The sequence below is a fragment of the Vulpes lagopus genome, chromosome 4 (assembly GCF_018345385.1).
Source record: "Vulpes lagopus strain Blue_001 chromosome 4, ASM1834538v1, whole genome shotgun sequence".
Classification (NCBI taxonomy): domain Eukaryota; kingdom Metazoa; phylum Chordata; class Mammalia; order Carnivora; family Canidae; genus Vulpes; species Vulpes lagopus.
In genome coordinates, this window is record NC_054827.1 from 34,935,931 (window position 1) to 34,957,171 (window position 21,241).

At 48.6% G+C, this 21,241-nt stretch overlaps 1 protein-coding gene across 2 annotated transcripts in view; it reads right to left on the bottom strand.

The window, feature by feature from the left end:
- The window catches only part of ZMAT4 (zinc finger matrin-type 4), a 364,991-nt gene extending 347,938 nt beyond the window's left edge, over positions 1–17,053 (bottom strand). For both annotated transcript variants that reach the window (XR_005987338.1, XM_041752405.1), the window contains exon 1: positions 16,714–17,053. The gene's annotated coding sequence lies outside the window, so the exon portion shown is untranslated. The remainder of the gene's footprint in view (positions 1–16,713) is intronic.
- Positions 17,054–21,241: the final 4,188 nt, after the last annotated feature.

The window sequence follows — 21,241 nt, forward strand, 5'->3', positions numbered from 1 at the left end:
GTCCAATGCATAGGAGAGAGTAAATTCCATAGAAGCTGAGGTCTCTGCTTTACTCACCAGGGAATACCCAGCACCTAACCCCAGTCTTGACACATTACATATCCTCAAAAGGTATTTGTTGAATAAAAGAATTATTCCTATTAAACAGTCCGTTCCATCAGTACACTTAATGAATTATAAAATTTGCAAACATTCTGTTCAGATGCTCCATCCTTCAACATGCGGGAAGATATAGGTACCATAGGGGAGACGGCCCTCTAACATGGCCCAGACTTGGGGACCACTGTGTCCTGTGAGACGCCTCTGCCCTGGACCCGCTGCCGCTGCCAAGTGTTTTCCTACATTCGTCCCTGGCATCTTCGGCCCCCGTGTTCTAGAAGCATCATGTGGGCAGGGCTGCTGTTTGAAGATGCTTCTTCCTAGTTTCCCAGCGACAACCGTAAGGAAAGAGGGCAGCAGGTTCCAGTCTGGCTATGGCTTTGGGAGTGACTAGACATGTGGGTTGTCACCATCTGTGGCTCCCAGGAAGCTAATGGATTTCAGGGCTGAGAGCAAACCAGGGCAGGCTATCCCCTCTGCTTAGTGCTCTCTTCACAACATACCTGCATCTGCCTCCACGTTTCTAAATGTTTGTTTTTAGCTACAAAACACCTGGTGCTTCTGCATTGGGGAAGGGGAAGAGAAGGATCCCTACACAGCCTCTTAGCAAGCTTCCAAGGATCCACACCAGGCCTGATCCCCAGAGAAATACTTCCTGGAGACAGCAAACACCTAATCCACTCAGGCTACTGGATATCTTTCCATCATTTTTTATTACTTTTACTATAAAAATTAATAAAAGCTCACTGTAAGATATTTGGAGCTGCAGAAGAAAATATAAAAAGGAAAACAGAAATCATCCATAATCTGGTGAGAATCTCTGTTAGCATCTCGGGGTACTGTATTTCATCAGGCAGTTTAGAAGATATTTAACCTACAGCTTAATGGACATGGCACTAACATTCTTCAAGTATTTTTATTTTATTTGGCTGCCTACTACTCCACTGTATGGATGTACCATAGTTTCTTTAACTAGTTCCCTGCTGTGGGGGAAAAGTTGATTCCAGTGTTTCAGAAAAGTTAAGAGCACCACAGTGTACACTTTTATAGACACTTTATATATGCATAAGATGCAGCTTCCTTGCATCTCTGATCGTTTCCTTAGGATAGAATCTTAGAAGTAGATCTAAAGTACAGAACTCCCCAAAATCATGCTTACCAGAAAGGTTGCACCAACTACAGTTCTAATAATAGGACTTTATACCATTCTATCATATCTCCATGACACTGAGCAATGTCATTTTTAACCCTCAGTAATTTTATAGCTGGAAAAATGGCATCTCATTTCCATTTTAATTAGCACTTCTATTATTGTTATTATTGGCACTGTTATCAGTGGTAAGAGCTCAACCGGACTTTACGTCACTGCCACATGGCATCCTGGCAAGGCAGGCCCTCTCCTCCTCCTGCCACAGAGAGAGAAACTGAGGCCCAACTGAATGATCCTTCACAAGGTCAAACAGCTAAATTTCGGAGCCAGGACCAGAGCCTGACTCCAGAACCCCATCTGCCTAACCATTCTACTCTACTGATTAGTCATAGAGTCAAACATTTTTGTGTGTCTGTAGCCACTGTATTTCTCTTTCTCTGAACTCTAGTGAATTTATTTTTCTGTGTAGAAAAACAGCCTTCAGCATTTTGGATGTTTTGACACTATAAGCTTGTGCCAAGATTCACACATCACCCCCAACCTCTCCTTCCTCAGCCCAACCCAGCCACCTACCCATCTCCCCACACGTCAAGTGTGACACATCAAGTGTCTCCTCTCTACGTTGCAAAAAAAAGTTTAAACTGGCTTCACCTAAGCCCTCTAGAGATTACTCAGAATGCCCTGGAATTTAACTAAACCTAGACTGAGAAATATACATTCACAGTCAAAAAAGTGATCCTCAATACCAACCGCATGGAACCAGATGGCGTGCAAGGGTTTGAAAACACAGCCCTCACAGGGGCGCATCCTATCAGAGCATCCATTCCTTTCCTTGTAGGAGGCAGAGCAAGAAGTGTTCTCCCTATGCAGAGACAGGAATATCTCCTGACAGAGAGCTCCCATGTCAGAGACACCCGCCTACCCTGCAAACAGCCCCGCTCGGACAGCTGAAAGGGAGCTGGCTAAGGGGGCTCCCCTCCTTGGGAACCACCTAGTTACCTGCTTGCCTGGAATTCATGCTGCAGGAAAGTTCTGCAGGGCCGTATACCAGCCTTTCGCCTGCCTCGGAGTTCACTCCGCAACTTGCAGCCATCATTTGCTTGATTCAGCTCAGGTTAGGGAGATGGATAGGATTTTCCCACAAATCACTTGATTAGTGTGAGAAATCTATGCTCCTGCTGTTCTAAGCATTGCAGGGATTTTAGGTTCCCTTTAAATCTCTCTGAATATTATGGTTCTTGCAGCTTTCAGAGTTTGTTTCCCAAGATTTATTTTTTGAAGGCATGGCACTATTTGGCAATCCTATATTGTTCCTCCCTGGTACCTTGACCAGCAATATTTCGGAAGAAGCTCCTGAGCTCTGAAATTCAGAAACAGTATTCCAACCTTTTCACTAATCACTCTGAGATGGCTACTGCCACAGAACCACATGGAATCCATGACCTGGCTCCTGCCCACCCTAGCCCATGAGCCTGACCCATCCTGGCCCATCCTTAGAAGAGAAGCCACCCTTCCCACTTGCACCGTTGTCACCCTGTATTCCTACAGATTCTTGCAGACTTGCTATGTTATAGGCACTACGCTGGATACTTTTTAGCCAGTACTCCACTTAATCCCTACGACAAATCTATGAGATGGGTATCACCAGGTATTTGAGAGCTGGGGAAACAAAGGTTTGGAGCAGCCACATGGACTCTCTGAGCCAGGCCTGTGGAGATAACTTGGGTTTGGATAAACTCCGGGTCCTTACACCTCTGCACTTCCATTTTCTCTGCTTCATCTCAGAAAGACCACCGGAAATAAGATTTTTTTTTTTAAGATTTTTTCCGGAGAAAAGTTGGATGTGTCCTCCTGCCTGGTAGCCCCGAAACGCAAACTCCTTACTGCCGTTATCGCTCCCACAAACAACCTCGTTCCCTAAGTGAGCACAGGGTTTGGGACCCCCTGCCATCCAAGAAGAAGAGCATCCTCTCCAAAGCATGGAGGGGCCTGGTATAGTCACATATCCCATACACACGGGTTTTGTGCAAGGTCACGTCCCTCCTGGGGCCGCATTGATGGTGCATCGCAGGCCCAACGCAGTCTCCAAGGTCAGCATCTGCTCAGCTTCTCTGCTGCATCTCTCATCATGCATTGTTCTCTTTCCTAAAGCCACCAAGTCAGTGTCCTTCTACCAATCCAACTTGTTCCCTGGCCCATTTTGCTTGCTTTCTCCCTACAGGCCTCTAACTACAACTAAGGAGGTGTTCTACTTCTTCCCAGTCTATATGAACAGGCCCCTCTTCCCAAACTGTAGGGACTTCTCCAGGAGGCGGCCTCTCCATCTTTCCTCCCTTCGTCCTCGGGCATCAGAGAGAAAGACACCAGAGGGTTTGGCCCCCACTTTATGGGTTTTACCCCACATTCAGATCAAGGACCTTGGGTAGGTCCCTTCTCTCTCCAGGACAATATTAGGTAAAAATCAGGGAGAGGAATCTTCCTCCCATTCCCTCCTCTCTCCTGCCTCAGAAAAGATGTAAAAAAATAAGTAAGGAGTCTCAAATAAAAAAAGAGCTTTAGGAGAAGAGAGAGAAAAATGCAGTGGGCCTTCCCTAACTGGCCCAACCCCAGGCCAGTGGTCTCTCTCACCTAGCACAACTGTCTGATCTCAGAGGAGGGATTGTAATTCCAGTGAGCAAGTCCATTTCCTCAAAATACAATGGTACCAAAAAAAAAAAAAAAGTAACTATGCATAGTGATGGATTTAACTAGACTTACTGTGGTAATCATGTTGCAGTATATTCATATATCAAATCATTATGTTGTACACCTGAAACTAATACAATGTTATATGTCACTTATAGCTCAATTAACAAAAAAATACAGCCACACAAGAGCCACCTGGGTAGGCAGCTCCAGGCCTGCGGGAATCTGAGACTATTTTTTGAGGACTTTGAATCCACACCCTCATCTCGGCCTTGTTAATTCAGTCATAATTCTTCAGAATTTACAGGGGCCCTATTACAGTGGGAAGCTCAAGTGGTAGCATCGGCACAAACCTTTTAATTTTGATTTAGAAACTCAGACCCTCTGTCCTTATCTCCCGATCCCCTCCTCCTGTGCTCAGGGGGCATCTGTCTCCACAGCCCTTGCCCAAGGTCCCCTCCCCACATCAGAGCTCTTGATCTTCCTTCCCAGTCATTGAGAAAATGAAGCAACAGGAGAGAGTCCCCACTCTGGCCGCCACCCATCCCACAACACCCCTACCCACCCACCCCCCCAACTGCCTTGTGACCATGGCTGCCCCTCCCTCCCCTGGCTGTCCACACCGCCAGCCAAGCCACCCCTACCTCATTCTGGATCCGAGCCTCTCCCTCCCTCCCTCCCTCCAGACCAGGGCTGCGGCAGTTCTCACCTGCTTCTCCTGCATCACCTTTGTGCTCTTGACTGGACTGTTTCCACCGTACACACACATCCCGGGATTTTCCCCATTTCAAGCACACACACCCCACTCCTCCATAGATTGTTTACACGAGCTATCTCCAACACCTCTCCACCAACCCCTCCACCAAGGCCCTCACCTCACACACCAGCAGCTCGCTGGCGGCCTTCCTGCTAATGTTTGGTTCTCAATCCACACCTTCGTCACACGCCAGCACTATGTGATCTGCTGATCACACCCTCCTTGGTGATGCTTCACTTAGTTTCTGAGGCGACCTTACCTCAGGGGCCGCTCCTCAGTCTCCTTTGCTGGTTCATCTTCACATCTTACAACAAAGGCCAGCAAACAAGGCCCACTGGCCAGCTGCCTGATTCTGTAAAGAAAGTTTTACTGAGCCCAGCCACACTCGAACATTTACTTGTTGTCTCTGGCTGCTTTTGTGAGGAAAGTTTAAAATGTTTACTATCTGGCTTTTCAACAAAAAGTTCACCAATTCCTCTTCTAGATCTACAAGTCCTGGGGTTGCCAGAATTCAGTCTTTTGTACCTCCTCTCTCTACTCACTCTTGAGGTTACCTCATCTGACCCCATACTTTAAATATTATCAATACACTCACAGCTCCCAAGATTTTTCTCTAGCATAAACGTCTTCTCAACGCCATCTCTGAACTCTAGACTTATAACCCAATTGACTAGCAGGCATTTCATGTAAATGTCTAATATGTCCCCAAACAAAATTCTCACCTCCTGTTTCCTCCAATTTATTCCTTCCCCAGACTTTTCTATCTCATGCCAAAAGCCTTGGAATTCATCTTTGAACCCTCTTTCTCTCAAACCCTACATTCAATCTATCATGAAATCCCAACTGGTTCTACCTTTAAAATATATCCAAAATCTGACTGTCCCACACCCCCCACTGTTAACACTAATCCAAGCCACCACTACCCCCAGCCCCCTCCACCAGGATCATTGCCTTCTTATGACTCTCTGCAGTGCCCTCAGGGTATGCAACAGGTGGCCTGAGTGATCTGTTTAAATCATACACCCTGTTACCCCTTTACTAAAAACTTACCAAGGATTTGATGAAGCCCCCCTTGGCTTCATGGCTACATCTGACACCACAAATGTCTCCAGCTTCAGGGCCTCTCCTGGCCTGGACTGCCCTTACCCCAAACATCCGCATGGTTCACCCTCCACAGCCCTGGGTCTCTGCTCCAGCGTTACTCTCTCACTGAGACCCTGCTGGACATACCCTCTCCACACACTCTCCCCATTGCCTTGCTCTGCTTTGTTTTTCCCCATTTCACATATTGGCCTTCCTACATATTGATTTATTTGTTTGCTGTCTGTCTCCCCTCACTGGAATATCATCTCTGGGAGGATGGGAACTGGGTCAGTTTTGTCCACTACTGCATCCTAAGATCTTAGAACTGTGATGATCAATTATCAATACTTTGAGCAATGAATAAATGAACACATAACATTTCAAAAACTCACATCCCTGTTCAGAAAACTGAAGGATGAGGGAGAGAAGCCCATCACTTCCATCATGATGAAATCAAAGAGCAGGGCCACCCTCAAGCTCTCCCAGCCCTATAGCCTATAGCATCCCTCACCAACCTGTCCCAGGGAATGGACAAGTAACCTGGTCCCCAGCAACAAGGGGCCTGCCCACCAGCTACTCCCCATACCTGTCTGCACAGCCTCCTGCAGGACGTTAGGAGGCAGGATGGAGAATTAGACAAGGGGCTGCTCTGGAGACAGAGGGAGCCCCATTCCTACTCTCCTGTAGCACCCCCTACCTCAGTCAGCAGGCCGGAACCTGGAAAGGGGGATCCACAGGGCATGGCACAGGGACAGCACCAGGCTGCAATCCGCCACTCACCAGCTGTGTTACCCATACCATATATGCCTCAGGTTCCTCGGTAAAATGAGGCTGATGACCAAATGTTTAGAATTTGAAAATAAAGGTAGTCTCAGACTCTTTCTCCTCTTCTTTTTTGTGCCTCATCACACTTAAAAAAAATCTACAATTTAGAAAGAGGTTATGCCTCTGCTTTTTCAGTGTGCTAGGAGTTGCTCTCTCATTTCCAAACATCCCTCTTGAGTTCCCTACCTACTCCCCATTCTGCTCTCTTTTTCTTTCTTTTCCTTTTGGCTCATAACTTTTCCTTCCTCTCCTCACATTCTGAAGACCCTAAGTTTCAGGCAGGCAGGGGAGGGCTGGCATCCCAACACCCCCTCCTGTCTTCTGGGACCCTACAGGGCAACGTCGCTTTCTGCAGGAGCAAAGCCAAGACAGGCAGCATGAAGGGGGGGACTCTGGGGATCCCTGGGTGGCTCAGCGGTTTAGCACTGCCTTCGGCCCAGGGCGGGATCCTGGAGTCCCGGGATCAAGTCCCATGTCAGGCTCCCTGCATGGAGCCTGCTTCTCCCTCTGCCTGTGTCTCTGCCTCTCTCTCTGTGTGTGTCTCTCATGAATAAATAAATAAAATCTTAAAAAAAAAAAGGAGGGACTCCTCAGGAGAACCCCAACCCATTCCCTCACCCCACCCAGCAGCATGGCCTGAGCTTATTACACAGGAGCGAGCGATTCTGAAATCAAAGCAAAGCCTGGCGTAGGGGACATGCAAGGCACCTCTCCCATCAGTTCCTGACCAACCACAGGACCCCTCTGTGGCCCCCAGTATTGCGTGCTAGCTCTTGGCTCTGGATCGCCACTCACACCAAGAAGATCCTTCCAAATCAGCCTCATCCTTCACAGCTTAGGACCCCATGCCTCCAGAGCCTTCTGTGACCAGATTCTCTCTCACCGGCATCCACTTTTTTCAACACTTCCTGGATTCGGCCTCACAGCAGGACTCAGCTGAATGCACCCGTGTTCCAGACATCACCTCAATGTGTGCTAGTGTCAACTAACTCATCAAGAACCTGCCAGGGCCACACAGGTGCTTGCCCCACCCCTGCTGCAGCCAGGACATGTGGCCACCAAGAAGCCCCTGTTGATTACAAGGTAGGGTGGTGTCTGCGGGCAGAAAATCTGGTTTGTTCCATGCTGGCTCTTCTGCCTACTGCCCATACGACCTGAGGCAAGGGGATTTGCCTTTCCGAGTATCACTTTTCCACAATGGGGATAAAGATGCCTGCCCCATCCACCTCTGAGGCTTGCAAATACAAAACACCATACACATGTGCATTAGTATTAAAATAAACAGAGCAGCAAATCAGCCACGCGGCCCACACCACTCCTCATCCAGGCCAACTTTCCAGCAGGCCTCTCCACTTTTCCCGGTGAAGCCTGTGAAAGCCCAAGGATGTGCCCCTCAGAGCGGCCACCTGCCCCGCTGAAGGAAAGTGCCTCGGAGCCCCCACATAGCCTGGACACACCACGGAGCCAACCAGCTGTGACTTGCACGGAAGGCGAGACTCTCAGGCTGCCCAGAGTCTATGCAACAAAGGAAAGCACCATGGGAAGCAAAAGCACTCTGGAAAACCAGCCACAAATGAGGCACTATGTCAAGAAGCAAAACCAGGAGGGCACCGCTGGAGACCCTCTGCACCCAAAGTCACTCCTCGAAATATGACAGCTGTCGGGAGCTGGCGGTGCATTCCCTCAACCTTAATTAATAAGTGAATTAAGCATAAGGGATGGCTTCTGGGAAGGTAGCTCCACACCTTCCTGCTGGAAACCTGCCAGCTGTCCTCACTAGCACCAGAAGCTCTGGGGATCCCTGGGTGGCTCAGCGGTTTAGCCCCTGCCTTTGGCCCAGGGGGTGATCCCAGAGTCCCGGGATCTAGTACCACGTCAGGCTCCCTGCATGAAGCCTGCTTCTCCCTCTGCCTGTGTCTCTGCTTGCTCCCTCTCTCTCTCTCATGAATAAATAAATAAATAAAACCTAAAAAAAAAAAAAAAAAGCTCTACACAACAGCCCACTCTAGGCTCTGATGCCCACGTTCCTTATCCCCGATCTCTGCCACTCACTAGATCTGTGACCCTGACCCTGACCAAGTCAGAGCCTCTCTGAGCTTCAACCTCTCCACTTAGGGCATCTGCAGGTGTGTGTGAAGCATGTAAATGCACCATCTAAAGGCTAAGTGAGATCTGAACACCATAAGGGACAAGGCTGGGGATGTGTGTGGAAGGGAGAGGGGGGAGGAGGAGGGAGCAAGGTCGTCACTGCCAGAGGTCACCATTCCTGGCACAGAGATCCTGCACCTGCAAACTCTGCAGCCAACTTTGAGCAGGGTAGCCCATGCTGCACTTCCTGGGGTGCACCTGGCTGACCTCACCCAATGCACCTAGGCGGCTGCCTCATGAAGTTTAAGGAAGGAGCCCCACAGAGCCTGACACGTCGCTACATGTATAGTCCCTGCTCACATTTATGGTTTGAATAACCGATTTAAAGAGCATGTTTTTCTGATATGTAAACAATACATTCGCTGTAAAATATAGAGAAAATTTTAATAAAAGGATCAGGTGTTTCCTAAAACAAGAGATAACCACCATTATCACTCTGCTTTATCATATTCCGTTCTATTTTTCGTGACCGTATGCATTTTTTTTTTTAAATTGTATTTCTACTCTATTTACTTTTAAACCTTTATTCACTTAATATATGTTATTAGCAATTTCTCATATTCTTATATATTATCAATGTACTTTTAATAGCTTCCCTGCTTTCCATTTGATGGATGAGCCATATTAGATTTAATTAATCCCCCCATACAATGTTTTGTTATAATGAATAATGCTGAAAGGAATATCCTTGATTAGAACTATTTTGCACAGTTCTGATTATTTCCGTAGGATAAATTCCTAGAAGAGGAATTGCTTGCTGGTTTAGAGGGTATATTTTTGAGACATGTCTCTCGTGTTTGCAAATGATCTTCCCACCAGCTAAGTCTGCAAATGTCCGCATCCCGGCATTCATATCAACACAGGGTGTATCGTTTTCATTTTTGCTCATCTGGTAGGTGGATAATGATATCTTGTTTCTAATGCAATGTTCTAATTATTACAGAGGTTGTATGCTTGTACACCTTTTTCTGGACATTTGCATGCTTTGTCTCTTTGTTTGAACTATCTATTCACATCCTCTGCCTACTTTTCCATCAGGAGACAGACTGATTTTTTTAATACTCCATGGGGAAGAGAATTAGTTCATAGCCATCTTTGCTGACCCTGTCCTCGTGTTTAACAATCGCTCCATTAAGGCATTAATGCTAATGTCTAGCTTATATCCTTTTCCTGTGACTGAAACCCATTTGCCCCCAGCCTGTCTTCAGTGGGGGGCACTGTTCTCTGTCTCTCATCCACCAGTATGACCTTTCCTTGTCACCTGTCAGCTTCTCCAGAAGATGAAAAATACCTCCTCATTTTTGCCCAATTGAGGATAACTTGGGAAGTCAAAGCATCACCCTTTGGTGCTGTCTCCTCCTCCCCTTCCATTGCCAGGGTCTTCTTCAGGCCCTCATCACTGCTCACCTGGATGGCAGCAAATTACTTCAGGACCAGCCTCCATATCCCAGGCTGGCCCCCCCCAGACCTCACTGCCACCCACCATTCCACCACCACTCGTTTGTCCTAAATGCAAATGTGACTGCCTTTTCCTACCTAAAACCCTTCTGCTCCTCTATTCGGCCAGCTGGTCCTTCCCTACCTGGGTACACTCCCACCCCCTCTCTCTCCCGCACCCCCCAAAAACATACCTCATGTGCTCAGACGCAGCAACACCCAAGTATTACTCATAGTGCTCTGACACACTGCACTGCTTCAAGCTTCTGAGGCCTGCCAGGGCGGCTGCCCTCCTTCCTGCCCCTTCCCATCCACCTGGGCGGGGAGAGGGGGTGGATCTTATTTAGTTCTCAGGTCTCTGTCAGGTGCTGCTCTCTCCAAGAGGCCCTCTCTGGCCATACTAAGCAAGAGGAACTGTGTGTGCCCTGCATTCTAGGATGTACGACAACTGTGCCCACCACACCTGACTGTGTCCTAGCGCGGTCTGTGCCGCTGAAGTCCCAGGCAGGCGTGTGAAGCCAGCTGAGCGTCCTGCTGCATGGAGAGGAACGGTGGCAGCAGGGTTGACACGAGGCTGCCCCAGGTGAGCTTGCCCATCTGTTTCCTCGAGGTCCTCTCTAGGGACCTGGGCTCTTTCACCTTCCAGGACAGGCTCAGCAGTCCTTTCTGTCCTTTCCTGGGCTGCCCCCCCCCTCAGTTTACCCAAACCCCTCCATCCTCCAAGCCTGTCTCACAATCCAGGCAGCCCGGCCCCCTGTGCCCACGGGGTGCTCTTCCCCTGGGCTCCTCAGATACCCACCCACCTGGCTGCCCCAGGAGCCGACACTCTTCCCTAGACAGGGTCCGGCTGGACCCCACCTGTCCCGTTTCCGATGGACTCCCCAGGGCCGCCCTCAGCACTGGGCACAGAGACGGGGTACTGGGCAGCCCCTGCCAGCCTCGAGCTAGCCCCGCAGAGGGACTGCCCTGGCACTTTCCCTTTCACTCAGCGACTACACACATGCGCTTCATTAGGAATTTATCGGGTGGTGCTCAGCTCACCAACTCATCTTGCTCAAACCCCTGCAAGGCAAAGCCGGCACAGCCTCTGCCTCATTCTCAAGAGTGTGAGGGAGTTTTCATCCCAGGGCTGCCAGCCAGACAGCAGCACCCCACTGCTCCCCTGGCCCCCCAGGGAGCCAGCCTCCAGGCCCCAAGATAGCCCAGCCCCTGGCCGCAGTGTGCACCTTCCTGGGGCCTCCCGGAAGGCTCCCCACCACCCACAGGGCTCCAAGCGCGCCCAGGAGATGCGTCTGCCCGGTAACAGAATCAAGTCTGGCTGAAAGGAATGTGGCATTACAGCCCCACATTGTAGAGGCTTCTCTCAGAAGTGAGAAGCTGAATGAAAATTCCAAATTCTGTTTTGTTTTGCCCAGGTAATGGGCGATTTCAGGGCCTCATCCAGATCCTGTGCTTGCCGCGGACATCTCATTTCATTTATCCAACAAGATGCTAGAACTACATGCCTCAAGTCTCTCAGCTCCTCAAGATTCAGATTAAATAATATTTCTCACATCACACCTCCTGCTGCTCCTCCCACTATACCCCATCCAATCTTTTCTGCTCCAATTTCTGGCAGGCACTCCGCCAGCCCTGGCCCTTGCAGCAGCCCTTCCCAATCACTGAGGCTGAAGAGCCTGCTGTATGAATCAGGGGAGGTGGAGCCCGGTATATGGTGCTAGTACAGGGCACTCAATAAACACTGCTCAAATGCATGTGTCCCTGTCTCCACCATTTGGTTAGAGAAAAATTAGGAGCCCAGAAAAAGTAAATGGTCTATTCAATTTGGAAGCTGGAGAAAAAATGAGCTACAAAGCAAGTAACACTGACTCAAAGGATAGAGGACCTTGATTCCGGTCCTGTCTCTGCCATCTGGTCAGTGTGTGAGGACACCAAGGCCCGCTGCCTCTCTGGGCCTCTTTGCCACATCTGGAAATGAGAGATTAGACTTAAAGGGAGGGCCTCACGCAGCAGACAGGCCCTGCCGGTTGAGGCAGTATGCGGGGAGGGGGCCATGCAGGATGCCTACACCCCTTCCTGCTGTCCCAGGAACTTTGGCTCCCAGTCACTCTGATAGCCCCAGAACAGGGGTGAGGTTTCTGAGAAGCCACAAAGGGCTGTCCCAGGAAAGGGCCAGGATTCCTGGACCAGACAGCCCCTCCCACAGTCTCCTCTCAGCGCTCCGCCTCCTCCTCCAGCTGAATCTTCTGCTTATCCATTTCCTAAAGATCATCACGGAGGCTCTACAACCTTCCCTTTTTAACAACTCTTGCTGACGGAAAATTCTTCCTCATACCTAATCTAAGTCCATCTGCTGCAATTTCTGTCTATTTTCTCTCGTTCAATCCTACTGGAGATGGAGAACAGCTGGTCGCCATCCTCCATATAACATCCCCTCCTAAACCAAAACCAGTTATTACATCACCCCTCAGCCTATTTTTCTTGTGGCAGAGCATCCACCATCCCTCTGACCTGCCTTTACGGATTCTAGCTCTGAGCATCACTGAGCTCCGTGGCCCGCATTGGAGTAGGCTCCATAAGCTCCGAGTCCTTCTGGAGTTTTATCGTGCCCAGCTGGATCTAGGACTCCAGAGGCAACATCCAGAGAGAAGGGCAGGGCAGAAAGAGATCGATGAGAACATAGTCCAAGCCCCTGGCTTTATATATGAAGACACTAAGGTCAGAACACACGAGTAAGTGCAGTGCCCAAGGTCAAGTCTGAGGGATGGGGCTCCAGGTGCTAGACGCCAGATATTGCCGGCGCATTGCCCTAAGCAGCTGCAGCACGTCCTTGATGCGGCAAGAGCAGGACCAGCCTTCACTGAAAAGCAAAAGCCCACCACTGCCCAGGCACTCCCCTACCCAAACTCCATCTTCTGAATCCTGAATCCCGAGGCAGAAGTCTGCAACTCCACCATGAATGGCTCGGATTTCCATTAGGAACTCAAACACCACAGTCAGTGGCAACGCTCTTAACTATTTACACCTTAGTATGAATAAGTAGATTTGATCCTTTCTAACTCTTGCTACGGAGATTTAGAGGTGAGAAGAGAACAAAGAACAAAGGAACTGGGAGAATGACAGGCACATTTCCCTGCTGGCTACTGTGTCTAAGGTCAGTCCTGTGCATGAGGGCTGATGGCAGGCAAGTGTCAAGACAGTGGAGCAGCGAGGGTCCTACCCGATGGAGTCCCGGTGCATCTAACAGGCCTGTGCTCAGAGCCATCTGCCCTGCCTGCCTCCTGAGGGGTCGCCGCACCACCCCAGGTGCTCTGGTGAGGTCTGCGTGGAACAGAACACGGTGAAGGCTTGCTTCACTGCTCCTGCAGGGCAACTCCAGGTGCATCCCAGAATTCTTGACTTCCCCTGGTTAACTGTTGGAGAAGTGAGGTGAGCAGGGTGTCTAAAATTAAATCTCAACCTCTAGGGTGCCCTTAAGTGACAGGAAGGAAGAATCAGAAGGGAAGAAAGAAAGAAAGGCATATATCAGATTTTAAGTAAGATCGTTCAGCATGCAATAGCTCCCGAGTGGGCAGGGAGGAAGGAGGCATGTGGGTGTAAGGAAAAGTAAGTCAAGTGAACTATTTACTAATAATTTAGGGTATGAAATTTCCCTAAGTGAAGAATTAAGGGGGAAATAACCTTGTGTGATGAGCACATTTCAGAGCCTACATTTCAAAACAGCCTTCACCCCTGTGGTGAATAAAGAGAAGCATCATACTCGAATCTCTTCACCTTTCAGGGGATATTCCAGACTATTTCAAACCTCCAGACCCCCCCCCCCCCAAATAACTGGGGAGTTCACAAGCATCCACCCAAGAAGAAAGAAAAGGTCTCAATGGCACTTAAAAACACCTGACACAATAAACATGTTTATTTGATCTCCCCAAAACCCCAAAATTAAATTTTAAAATAGAAGGACTCTGATAAAAAAAATTTTTTTCAAAAAAAAAATTTCATGTTTTCAACCCTATTCTCAGAGGACAGTTTTCTTTAATAGCAATATTGGCACAAAATGGTGAGATCAAAGTAGGTTGGCAAAGAGATTGTTAACTGATGTGTTTATGATGCAAAGGAATGACAGGAAAGAGGAACAGAAAAGTAAGGAAGGGACTTCTACTTGCCAGGTAAGTCACCCAGGGCTTGTATGAAGGCAGAAAGGGGCAATGCCTGCTCAGCACAGTAGTTAAAAGAGAGAAAGCCTAGTTGCCTAACCAGGGAGAAGAGAAAATGCAGATCTAAGGATCGTGCTTGTCCAGGGTCCTGGCTAAAGCTACCATGTTTGATGACATGACGAGTAACAAATTTAATTTTCTGAGCACCAATCAGTCCCTTCCCACATAAACAGGTGCCATGCTTCACAAGGAGCCAATCAGCCTAACGCCAGAGACTGAATTCTCCAAAGTGGATCACAGCAGTGGGGCTGGATCCTGGATTTCATGCCCCATCCAAGGTGAAGTGGCAATGATGGTGTTTTGCATGTCATCAATTATTCTTCAGCTCCGATTATCCTTTTTTTAGTCTAGAGTTGTTATTTTAACAATCTTTGCTCCAAATGGGGAACTCCAAGGAAAAGGAATGGGGAGGAGAGAGAAGACAAGGCGAGGGCTCCAGTGTGTCCCACTTGCTCCCTCTGCTCCCTCCCCCCACCCTGCCTTTTTCCTCTCCCGGCATGAGTCACCATTCAGGAGCTCGTTTAAAAGCCTTACTTTGAATGTCCTCTATCATGATAGAAATCTAGCAGATCAGCATCAATTGAAAGGACCCTCAATTTTCACTACCGGTTTTTGGTTCAAGGCACCCCAGAAACTCAAAAGCATTTTCTGGTTTCATTACTACCTTCTGGAAAACCAAACAGGGCCCCCTCTCCAACTCCCTCCACTCACTGGGGACCTCCTCTCCTGGGCTCTCTGGGGTCACCTGCCCTAGAAAGACCACAGGAGAGAAGGTGTGTGGCCAAATATGCCCCAATGGCAGACAAAAAGCTCAGTGTCCACTCCAGGCTCCCAAACACAAAGGCATAATTTGCAGGGCTGCAAGTTTGTTTTGTTTACTGTCAGACATGTGCAGAAGAGAAAGCTGACTGTATCCTGACCCAAAAAAAAAAAAAAAAAAAAAGTCAGGCAGCTGTTTTTTAACCATTGTGAGTAGAGCTCCGACAATAAGGACTCCCACCCAAAATAGCTGCATAAAGGAGCTGGAGGACCTGTTGTGGCAGTTAAAGAAGAATTAAAAGCTGAAAGTGATGTGTGAAGCCAGAGAAGGGTGAATGTCACGGGCACCTCAGCAGGAAGGATGTCATAGGGACAAGGGGTTGCTAGAGGTTCCCTCCCAGGATGTTCACTTCTGGCCAAGACTGGGAACCAAACTCCCCAGCTTCAGGTCTAGGAGAGAGATTGGGGTGAGGCAATTCACCTGACCTGCCCAAAGCCCCTGAGACTTGTAAGATCAGACCCGGACTGGCAGCTTCAGAGCATCCCGCAGGTCAGAGGACACACCTGGTAAAGTGCTGTAGGGCATTCGAATAGGAGCTGCCTGCGCCAAAGCAGGAAGTTCAAGACCAAGCACATCACCTTTCTCTCCATGGGGACCTTGCTTCCTAGGAGGCCTATCTAACACCTCTCACTTGAAGAAGCCCGGGGAAAGGAGTTTGCCCCGGATCCAAAAGCAGGTCTCAGAGCAAGGGAGGCCCTTGCGGTCTCACAATTTAGAATGCACAAGGGTGTTTCGAGGCCGAACCAGCTGCTGACCTGCTGACCGTGGCGAGCTTTTTTGCTTGAAGAGCGATGATCAGAAACAGGGTAGATGGTGGCTCCAGCACCCTCTGGGGCAGGGACCTACCTGCGCACCTGCGGATGCAGCTCCTAGGAGTCTGCCCCTCCCACCAGCCTCCACCCTTTAGAGCCACTGGCCTGTCTGCCCTGGACAGCCCTTCTCTGATAAGGGTGTAACCTTCACAGGGGATCCGTTGAGCTTCACCCCCTTTACTTCAGGACACACCAAGCCTGGAAAGTCTTCCGGTTTTCGGGAGCTAATCAATTAAGTAATTTCTCTTCCTCTGAGAACTGTTTCTCGTTGGTTTCTCACCAAGTTGTGTGTCACGCGGATGCCCATCAGGTCAAACAGGACAGCCACCCACACCCACACCCACACCCACACCCACACCCCCAGGAAATTTCTTTTTCCACCAATATAAGGAACAGAGACAGAGCAAGCAAAGGGTGGGAGGGCGGGAGGAGACAGAAGTTTGAGGAAGGACTCAAGTTGAAGGTCACGGAGTTAGGGGAGGGCAGGTCAAGGTAATGGGAAGGGGCAGACCCTACGGCACAAAACCCAACCCACCAACCCCGTTTGTGGGCACCAGCCTGGCGACGATGGGTCCGCCAGGAAGCCGCGCATCCAGGGGCCCACTCCCTTCACCCCACGAGCCTGAGTTCACCCCCCAGCCGTGCAGTCCCCCTGGCCCCTGCCCAGTCCTATTTCCACAGACCTGAGTGCAGCTAATCGAGAGAGTAGTAAACAAAGCCAGTTCCCGGCAGCGCAGAAGTTTTCCAAATTGTCAGCTTGCTTTCATCCCGACAAAAGACGGCGATCTCCCACCTTTGTCACGTCTCCTGCCCTAAACTTTTCTCTTCTTCCTGCAATGCCTGTACCCCTGCTCCCCCGCCAGCCGCGGAGGACGGCGGCAGCAGCACCCCCGGGGCGCAGGCGGGAGGACCTTCTCGGCGGGGCGCAGCGGGGCGGCCGGCGGCGGCTGGTCCCTGCGAGCGGCGGAGGACGCGGTCGGGAGCTGCGGGCGGCGACGCCTTCCCGGTCGGCGACCAGCCCTTTCGGCGGCGCGGCCCGACTGTGCTCGGAGGCACTTAGCAATTATCTGCGGGCGCCGACGCCCCGCCCTCTGCTCCTGCGATTGGCTCTCCGGGCCCGGGCAGGACCGCATTGGTTTCAGCCGACCTCACTCATTGCTTTGGCTCCTACTATTATCTAAGCCATCAAAGGAAATAATCCCGTGTTTCATTGACAACCTGTAAGGCTCTCCTCGGGCCCCGGGGTGGGGGCAGGACTGGGAGTCCAGGGGAGGGAGGAGGGGAGAGTAGGAAAAGTGGGGGGCGGGGGCGAGGAGAGCTCGAGAAGGGGTGGGGGGTGAGAGAGGGAGAGAGATGGAGCTATCAAGCAATCAGATTCTTGCTCCAGCATTTTAACTTCCACAAAACAGAGCCCATAGCAACAATTTTCTGGCCTTATTCCCCCCCCCCCGCCCCCCGGCCCCCGCCCCCAAACTGGTGCCTGCTCCTGAGGGCAGAGAGAAATGTAACAGCGGGGTTTCTGCCGGTTGTCAGGCTCTGGAAAGCAGAGCTAGGGAAGGGCTGAAGAAATATAGTGATGTTTAGCCCGGGGCCACCTTGGAGGGCATGTGAAGGTCATTTTAGATTATTGGGGGGAACAAATGAGGCGCCTTCACTGGAGTTGGTCCATCAGTTCTTCCACTCACGCTCCACGGAAGCCCCCAACCCGGGAGCCGATTTCCCTTTGCAGGCTATGCAGAGTCTCGGAGGAGCAGTACTTAAAGTCAGTGAAAGTCTGGAATTCCTCACTGTTCTCGCTGGGAGGTCCAGAGAGACAGGCACGCCAGAGCTCACCATTCTGTTGAACCCTCACTTTGGCTTATTCTGACCTGGCTTCAATTCGTAGTTTAGAACTGTGTCATCCACCAAGGTGGGGAAGGCTCAAGCATTTCCTCTTGTTCAACAAAAAAATCATAAAGCACAAAGTCTGGCCTTTGTTTCCCTAAATGCATTTTTTCACCATATGCAAAGATGCTATTTGGTAGGTGAATCTTTTTTAAGAAGAAAAAAAGGGGGTCTTTTAAAGAAAGCCCTTAGAACGTCAAGTTTCAGATTCATTAGAAAACAAGCCTTCACCTTCTGGGATCAACACATCTTTGAGCTCAAGCTGTACTTCCAGTTCCTCTCCGTGGCCTTGTAGGTCAGCAACCCTTATCACCATCTGCATCCTTGGAGGCCGATGGCATTACCCTCCTGCCTTGTCGGGTGAGCTTCTGCACTGTGGGTACATGTCTGGCTTTCCTAAATATATTGCAAGCTCTGTAAGGACGGAGACAGCCTCCTTTATATCTTTATAACCCCACAGACAGCACCCAGCACCCAGGGGTGGGATGACTAATAAAAGCCAATCAAAACAAAAAGTGTGAGTGGCACTATGCCTTGTGGAATCATCATTGCAGTGAGCACCCATCCAGCCGGGGCAGAGTGGGGAGAGGGCCCAGCCTGGAGTCCAGGAGGTGAAAATTTAAGACTGACACTGTCACTCCAGCAGCTCAGGAGTCCCTCCCAGCTCTCAGAGCCTTGGTTCTCTCTAGAAAATGAGGCAGCTCTTCATCAATGCCTTCCTTCTCCCTCAAGCATTAGAAGGAAATGAGATGTGGGATGCACATTTTATTTGTGAGACACATACCTCCAAATTAAGTCATTTCCATAATGGCTTTGCAAATCTCAGTATAGCTAAAAGGAGAGTGACCATATATTAAGAATGAAAAACTAGGACAGGGGATGTAGCAAAATATTTGTTTTATATTTTATTCATTTGTCTAGGTGAAATTCTTACAAGGATGCAGTGATGAAATTAAACTTAGCTATTCATTTAAAATTGACACTGCCCCAGAAAATCTGGCATGTTCAGTCATGGTGTAAAAACCATAAATAACACCTTTATGATTTAAGCAGTAAGATTTCCACATCCAAGAGAAAGCAGGCTTCAGCTTTGTTCCCTCAAACTATCCTTCCGTCCCCTGTAAAAAAAAAAAAAAATACGACAAATAAACTAAATTATTAGAACTCTCTTGAGCATCTATCAAAAGTTCAGTTGTCCTTAAAGGAAAAGGAAAACATTTCAAGTGATTTTCTAAAATGCTTTGTCTAAAACAGCTTGTCCTTACATGTACTATTTGCCTTTTGAAGATGAGTGAGAGAGAGCTGCAAACAGTTGTTTATGTCAGTGCCTTTTAAACTGCCTGGTCATAAAATATTCTCTTTGAGAGAAGGATGATCCCTTTTGTGTCCCATAGATCAACTGCTTATTTCTGAGAGTTAGAGAATGCATATTAAATATGCAGATTCCACTGGCACTTGCATTTGTATTAAATATCAGCTTCATACAATTTAAATGCACTGGGGTATGAAATGTACGGAATTCAATTCTGTGGCCAGTACCCTGGTAAAGTAGTCCATTTTGACTTAACAGTTTCGGTGCATTAGTGGTCTGCGGGGCTTTGGGGGCTTCATGTTCCACTTTGAGTAATTAAGGAAAGTGGGTTTCTTTATTAAAACACAAATGAAATAGCAACTGCTGGAACTACCACCTTCTTGTGGGTAACCACTTGCTACAGCAAATCACCCTGACCTTCCGTGTGAGGCTGGAGACACCCTGCGTTTACGCTTCTGTTTATACCATTTTCTCAGTTATCATTTATTTATGCCAAATTCCATTCCTAAAAGGGAGAAGAGGAGAATAAATCTAGGCAATGCCAAGAAAGAAGGAAATGTGTGAAAACAGGAGGGGGAAAAAAAGAGGGTGACTTTCAACACTGCATCTTTGCTAATTGAGTTGAGCCACACAATGCCATTTTAGTGAAAACATGATATTAGCAGGATTTCTTACAACCAGCATTGGATGAAGGAAAGGTTTTTCAGAAAACTTCTCTCAGCACAGCTCCCTAAGTAGAGAAACTTGGAGGAACATACTCACAGCTTTCCCTTCCTGCTGATGGCTGTTGTGAAACTTGATGTAATCTAATTCCCTCTCCCTCCACCCGCCCACTCCACCCCCCTAAATCAAACCTGTGGAGCCAGTGACATTTCCACTAAGTACGAGAGGGGATTGTGGTTGCCAGGAAGGTGTCAGTCACCATGAACCATTCTTAATGATTTCATTAATTACTAATGAGTCTTCAGAAAGTTGGTATTAAAATAGACAGGGCTTCATGAGGTTTGAAGACAATAAGGAACATTTTATTATTTAAAATACCCTGCTAAATAAAAACAGGTGATTCTGGTGGTTCAAGTTGTGATTATACTTACTTATACTTAGTGAGCCAGAATTGTAAATAACCTAAAGCAAAGAGAGAGAAAGACAGAGACAGAGATTTGCAAGATTAAATTGCCTACCTAAGTTCTGTTTTGCTTCAGTTAAATTCTTCCTAAGAAATATGGAGCTAAAAGCTGTCATTAAATATTGTCCAGCAGTGCACCAACTGACACAAGTTGGAGCACTGAATTAAGAAGGTCAGCATGCCTTCCTTGAGGCTAGCTGATCCATGTGGCACCCAGCCCTCTTCCAGAATACAGGTCCGCACACGTGGACGCAGCTGTTGGACCACCTGCCTAAGAGAACCCATGTCCTAACATAGACGTTTTCTTGAAAGGACCCCTTGAACATGTTGACAATCCCTGCCACAGGTTTTCTCTTTTGTAAATCAGAGTAAGAATAATTATTTCTATGGCTGTTGAGAGAATGGTGGCAAACCACGTACAAAGGATCACAGAAATTTCCTGCCACTTGATATTAAGCAGTGACGTCCTGGCATGGGCCACTATGAATGTGATGCATAACCATTTCGCTCCATGAGTCCAGGATGTCAGATCAGCTCTTGGAGTGGGACCAGAAGATGCTCAGGGGGGCAGAAAATACACTCCAGGCACAGGGCACAGCTTTAGGCAATGACACTTCACTTCCTCTTGCCTGAGGATATTCTCAAACTGCCCCATCGACATATACCATGTGGAACGGAGTACCTGGGGTATGAAGGTGTCATCCAAGTGATCTGCTGCAACCCCAAATTTTTTTATGTATGCATATTTTATTATGAAAGTCATGCTGATTTTGTGTTCTACTCCAAAATACATCCGTTTGTTTTAGTACGGGAGTTAAAGAACGATTTGCCCCCAATAGTTGGGTAATTCTGAGTTTCTAGGAAGATGCTTCACACATATGAGTAACCT